Source organism: Heterodontus francisci, chromosome 25 (genome assembly GCF_036365525.1).
Source record: "Heterodontus francisci isolate sHetFra1 chromosome 25, sHetFra1.hap1, whole genome shotgun sequence".
Classification (NCBI taxonomy): domain Eukaryota; kingdom Metazoa; phylum Chordata; class Chondrichthyes; order Heterodontiformes; family Heterodontidae; genus Heterodontus; species Heterodontus francisci.
In genome coordinates this window covers 61,620,677-61,626,676 of record NC_090395.1, presented here as the reverse complement: position 1 = coordinate 61,626,676, position 6,000 = coordinate 61,620,677, and the positions used below count along the sequence as shown (strand labels likewise).

Below are 6,000 nucleotides of genomic sequence, written 5' to 3'. Positions count from 1 at the left end.
CACGGCCAAGCTTCATTAAACATGTACATTTTATTTTAATGACATAATGTCATTTGTTTTTGTTGGACTACATGGGAATACTTTGGTATTAAAAAAAATTAAGATGTGCAATGCAATCAACACAACATATGCTCATCCTCCATAGTTTCCTTCAGTGGAGTTTCACCTTCTTACCCATATGACACATAGCAGAAATTCAATAGACAACTGTCCATTCCACTGGTACAAAGTACGATCACACTTGAATCATTTTATGTGCAATTTGAGTTTTCGAAGACTTTTATTCAATGCAATGGGCTACATGTATGGGCTGAACTTTGGGCTCTCAATGATTGGTTTCAGTGAGGAGTTATGAAAAGACCTTTGGAACAAGATTTGGCTCCATAGTGCCAGTAGTTTCTTGGTGAGGACACTAGCATGGTCATTACGAGTGTGTGCTGGAAGAGTAAGCAAATCGTGACGTCAATCAGCATCGAATGCTGACTTGACCCTGGTGCTGCCACTTTGGACCTCGCCTCTCTAGTTAACGTCCTCTCTTAAACATGCACAGCTGAGCATGTCTTACCACAAACATCATTTAAAGGGATCAACAATAACTTGCCGGTTAGTTGCTGATTACTTTCTATTAGCTCTGTTTGAGTTTATGGAAATGCTGGGTGTTTGGAGCAGTTGTTTACAGTTGGTAAAGGCTGGAGGGAGTAATGTTGCACATGGGGAAGGCATTGCTGGTGACCGCAAGGGCTCTGGGCACACCACTTACTTCCAATCGTGGGTGCAATAGTAGCATTCACCCTTGGGCTGCAGCATGAGAAGGAGCAGTGGCAGCAAACAAGAAGATAAACTTTTCTTACAGGGAGGAGGAGGGGGAGAAGGGCTGTCAGCAGAATTCCTTTTCCGTCTAGGCTCCTCCAGCTAAGCCAGGTGTATGAGGCTAGTGGTAGAATATGGTATGTGAAGATGTTTTCACTGAGCTTGACAACCTGTAAGGTCATTAAACCTCTTGTGTCACTGCATCCAGGCCCTCAGAACTAGACTGCCGACATTGACCGCAATGGCTATCTACTCCCACTGCCTTCCTAGTATCAATCTAGAGGGCCTCCTGGGGCCCCTGTGGAAAGAGGACCTCTCTCCTGCTGTGCACCTCCTGCACCAAGGCCCAAGGCCTCCAGCGCTGCACTGGAGAACCTTAACCCGTTGTGTCATTTTTCACTGATTCTTCCTGCTCTTTAACTCCTCTTTCACCACTTACAGCCCCAGCTGCAGCCAGAATGCACCTTGCCTTTAAGAGGTACAGGCTAGCTTTAAGTGGTGCTAGCCTAGCACGAACTTGGAGCTCCGCTGAGCCATGCAGGCACTCAGCAGCATGTTCAGCCCTGGGCTGTATGTCACAATCATTATAATTGACAGACAACATGAAGTCTCGGGTCAAGCAATGCCTCTGATTTAAAATCCTCATCCTTTGCCCTTCCCCCTATCATTGTGATCTCCTTCAGCCTGACAACCCTCTTGAGCATCCCCCATTTTAATCACCATGCCTTGAATGGCCTGGGCCCTAAGCTCTGGAATTCCCTTCCTAAACCTCTCTACCTCTTTTTCCTCCTTTAAGACATTCCTTAAAACCTATATTGTCAACTGACCTAATATCTTCTTACGTGGCTTGGTGTCAAATTTCATACCCTAACCCTCCTATATAGATATTCTGGCAGGTGGAGGATAATGTGGGAAAATGTGAAGTTGTTCACTTTGGCAGGAAGAATAAAAAGGTGGAGTATTACTTAAATGGAGAACGACTGCAGAATTCCGAGGTGTAGAGGGCTCTAGGTGTTCTAGTGCATGAGTCACAAAAAGTTAGTATGCAAGTGCAGCAAGGAATGAAGAAGGCTAATAGAATGCAATCCTTTATTACGAGAGGAATTCAAAATAAAAGTAAGGATGTTATGCTTCAGTTATACAGAGCATTGGTGAGACCACATCTCGAATACTGTGTGCAATTTTGATCTCCTTACTTAAGGAAGGATGTAAATGCATTCGAGGTGGTTCAGAGGAGATTTACTCGATTGATATAAAAGCAAAATACTGCAGATGCTGGAAATCTGAAATAAAAACAAGAAATGCTGGAAATACTCAGCAGGTCTGGCAGCATCTGGGGAGAAGGAAGCAGAGTTAATGTTTCAGGTCAGTGGCCCTTCATCAGAACTGGCAGATATTAGAAATGTAATAGGTTTTGTAATGTAATATGAATAGGTAGGGAATAGAGGGATATGGGCCCCGGAAGTGCAGAAGGTGTTAGTTTAGGCAGGCATCAAGATCGGCGCAGGCTTGGAGGGCTGAATGGCCTGTTCCTGTGCTGTACTGTTCTTTGTTCTTTGTTTTAAGCGAGTAAAGTGGGGGTGGGACAAAAGATAACAAAAGAGAAGGTTGATAGGACAAGGTCACAGAGAATAACTGACCAGAAGGTCATGGAGCAAAGGCAAACAGTATGTTAATGGTATGGTGAAAGACAACGCGTTAGTGCAGAGAGGGTGTTAATTGACAGAAAAATGAACAGCCTGGCCCCAAGCACAAACATGAAAAAAACAGTGGGTTGGCACCATAGAAACAAACTAAACAAACTAAACTAAAATAAACACATAAAAAATAAAAAATAACTAAAAATAAAAATAAAAAGGGGAGCCCGTCATGCTCTGAAATTACTGAACTCAATGTTCAGTCCGGCAGGCTGTAGCGTGCCTAATCGATAAATCCTTGAGCTTGCATTGATGTTCACTGGAACACTGCAGAAATCCCAGGACAGAGATGTGGGCATGAGAGTGGTGGTGGGGTGGGGGGGGGGGGGAGTGTTGAAATGACCAGCAACTGGAAGCTTGGGATCATGCTTTTGGACTGACCGGAGGTGTTCCGCAAAGTGATCACCCAGTCTGGGTTTGGTCTCCCCAGTGTAGAGGAGACCACATTGTGAGCAGCAAATACAGTATACCAAATTGAAAGAAGTACAAGTAAATCGCTGCTTCACCTGAAAGGAGTGTTTGGGGCCTTGGATAGTGAGGAGAGGGAAGGTAAATGGGCAGGTATTACACCTCCTGCGATTGCAGGGGAAGGTGCTGTGGGAAGGGGACGAGGTGGTGGGGGTAATGGAGGAGTGGACCAGGGTCTCGCGGAGGGAACGATCCCTTCAGAATGCTGACAGGGGAGGGGAGGGGAAGATGCATTTGGTAGTGGCATCACGCTGGAGGTGGCGGAAATGGTGGAGGATGATCCTTTGGATGTGGGGGCTGGTGGGGTGGAAAGTGAGGACAAAGGGGAACCCTGTTGCGGTTCTGGGAGGGTCACTGACCTGAAACATTGACCTGAAAGGTTAACTCTGCTTCTCTCTCCACAGATGCTGCCAGACCTGCTGAGTATTTCCAGCATTTCATGTTTTTATTACTAGATTGATACGTGGAATGAGCAGGTTGTCTTCTGAGGAAAGGTTGGACAGACTGGGCTTGTTTTCACTGGAGTTTAGAAGAGTGAGGGAAGACTTGATTGAAGTTTATAAGATCCTGAACGGTCTTGACAAGGTGGATGTGGAAAGGATGTTTCCTCTTATGGGTGAGTCCAGAACAAGGGCCAGTGTTTTAAAATTAGGGGTCGCCCTTTTAGGGAAGAGATGAGGAGAAATTTTTTCTTTCTGAGGGTTGTGCGACTTTGGAACTCTCTGCCTCAGTAGGTGGTGGAGGCGGGGTCATTGAATATTTTTAAGGCGGAGAGAGATAGATTCTTGTTAGGTTATCGGGGGTAGATGGGAGTGTGGAATTCGAGACACAAACAGATCAGCCATGATCTTATTGAATGGTGGAGCAGGCTCGAGGGGCTGAATGGCCTAGTTCTGCTCCTAATTCGATTGTTCGTATGTTGTTCGTAAAGCACCTTGGGACATTTTATTACTTATCGGTGCTATGTAAGTGCAAGTTGTTGTTGTGACACATGCACAATCTTCTCCAATCAGGAATAACAGTACACATACTCTCCATTAATAGAGGCAACAGAGAATCAGAGGAAACTGCATGACAGACGTAAACAAAATCCTACTTTTCTTGCCATCAGTCCCCACAAACTCCGGTGTCAATAAAGCGATTTCATCACTTCTCATGCACCCAGGAAACAGAGCTGAAAGGTAGTGCCAACCTCCGCCCTGTACTTGCTTTCAGCATGGCTTTCTTCTGGGAGTATAACACCATTGAACTGACCCACATACTTATTAAAAGCCAGTTCTATGAATACTTGGATTTACATAGGAAAAACACCTTTGGTGAACACCATGGAATAACATTTAACGCTTTGTACTAATGCTTTGTCTTTCAGCACACCATTAACATACCGTTCCCCGTTGTTCCATGACCTTCTGGTCAGTTATTCTCTGTGACCCTGTCCTATCGACACCTTCTCCTTTGTGATCTCTTGCCCCACCCCCGCTTTACTTGCTTAAAACCTTTTACATTTCTAATATTTGTCAGTTCTGAAGAAGGGACTCTGACCTGAAATGTTAACTCTGCTTCTCTCTCCACAGATGCTGCCAGACCTGCTGAGTATTTCCAGCATCTCCTGTTTTTATTTAATTCTCTGACTTGTGACAGTTTAAACCTTCAGTCTGCCTGGATAAACCTGAGACAATAACTCCACATTAAGTAGCTTTATAGCTAGAAAGCATTTGAAGTGAAATTGCCCAGCATGATACTGGCGTACAAATTATCAAGACTGACCTACAACTCCAGATCATCGCATTCTCAATGTCTTCCAAAGAAACTCCCGATGCAATTGTATATAGAGCAGGGGGTGTTTAATAAGGAGCAGCATCTGTGCTTCAAATCAGAACAGTGCTGTGCTTTTAATTTCTCCCTTTCGTCTCTTTCACTGCCTCACCAGTATAAACCTGACTTTCCTCTCCCCTCTGGGCGGAAGGAATCATAACTCAACCTTTGAACATCTCCTTGGGGTTTTGACAAAATGCTTAATATGTCGAAAATAAACCTTGATTTCTAGTGGAACGAAAGGAAAATACTGCAGATGCTGGAAATCTGAAGTAAAAACAGAAAATGCTGGAAATACTCAGCAGGTCTGGCAGCGTCTGTGGACAGAGAAACTGTGTTAACATTTCAGGTCTGTGACCTTCCGTCAGAACTGACCAACATTTTCAGTTTTGATTTTCAGTGGTGTTGCCCAATGAGCTAAGTTTTGTTTTTGAAAACGGTTTCTGTTCCTGTGAGAGTCTCTTAGGGCAGAGTGTTACTGGCATGTTGTTGATCCTGCCACCAGGACCAAATGCAGGTCCTGAGCTTGCATGAGCAAACAGTGGGATGCGGAGGGGATTTTACTGGTGGCGGCCAACTAAGAGGCCACCACTGGCCTCTCCGAGCTGCAGGCCCAATCAGAGGGCCGGCAGCTCAGCTGCCTCGGCAGCACCATCAATAGAGGCGGATGCTGCTCAGGCTTCAAGCTGAGGAAGAGTGCCTCCATGTTGAGGTGCACGCGAAAGGCCAGAGAGAATGTTTTATAATGTGCCAGGGCCAGGCAGGCCCCAACAAACGGAGAGGCGAACTCTTCAGCGGCGGCAGCAGAACTGCAGGGATGGCTATTGCCACTGGGGCACCCCTCCATGGGAAATGGAGTCCCCAGGAAGAAGGTCCCCACCCCCTCCCCCCAGGAAACTGCTGGGAGGCCACCTCAATGTACCGGCGGTCTCCCCACACAGCAGGGGCTGTTCTGACACCGGTAAAATGCCGGCAGGGTCGTATAATGGCTGTTGTTATGCCAGTTTATTAATTGGCCAGCCATCTGCAGTCATTGGGTGGCCCAGCCACTGCCATTCCCACCTTTAGAACTATCCCATGCCACTGGGAAGACATTGGGCTGGATTTCATTCACCTGTCACCAGGAGCAGCGGCAGGTGAAAAAAATGGCAGCCTGCATGTGCGGGCCACACACCGCCATGCCGCCGCGATCTTTCTCACGCAGGTCCAT

At 46.2% G+C, this 6,000-nt stretch overlaps 1 long non-coding RNA gene across 1 annotated transcript in view; it reads left to right on the top strand.

The window, feature by feature from the left end:
- The first annotated feature begins 378 nt into the window (after positions 1 to 378).
- LOC137383921 (uncharacterized) overlaps positions 379 to 6,000 on the top strand; it is a 155,603-nt gene continuing 149,981 nt past the window's right edge. The window contains exon 1 of the long non-coding RNA XR_010977490.1: positions 379 to 603. This is a non-coding gene — a long non-coding RNA (uncharacterized lncRNA). The remainder of the gene's footprint in view (positions 604 to 6,000) is intronic.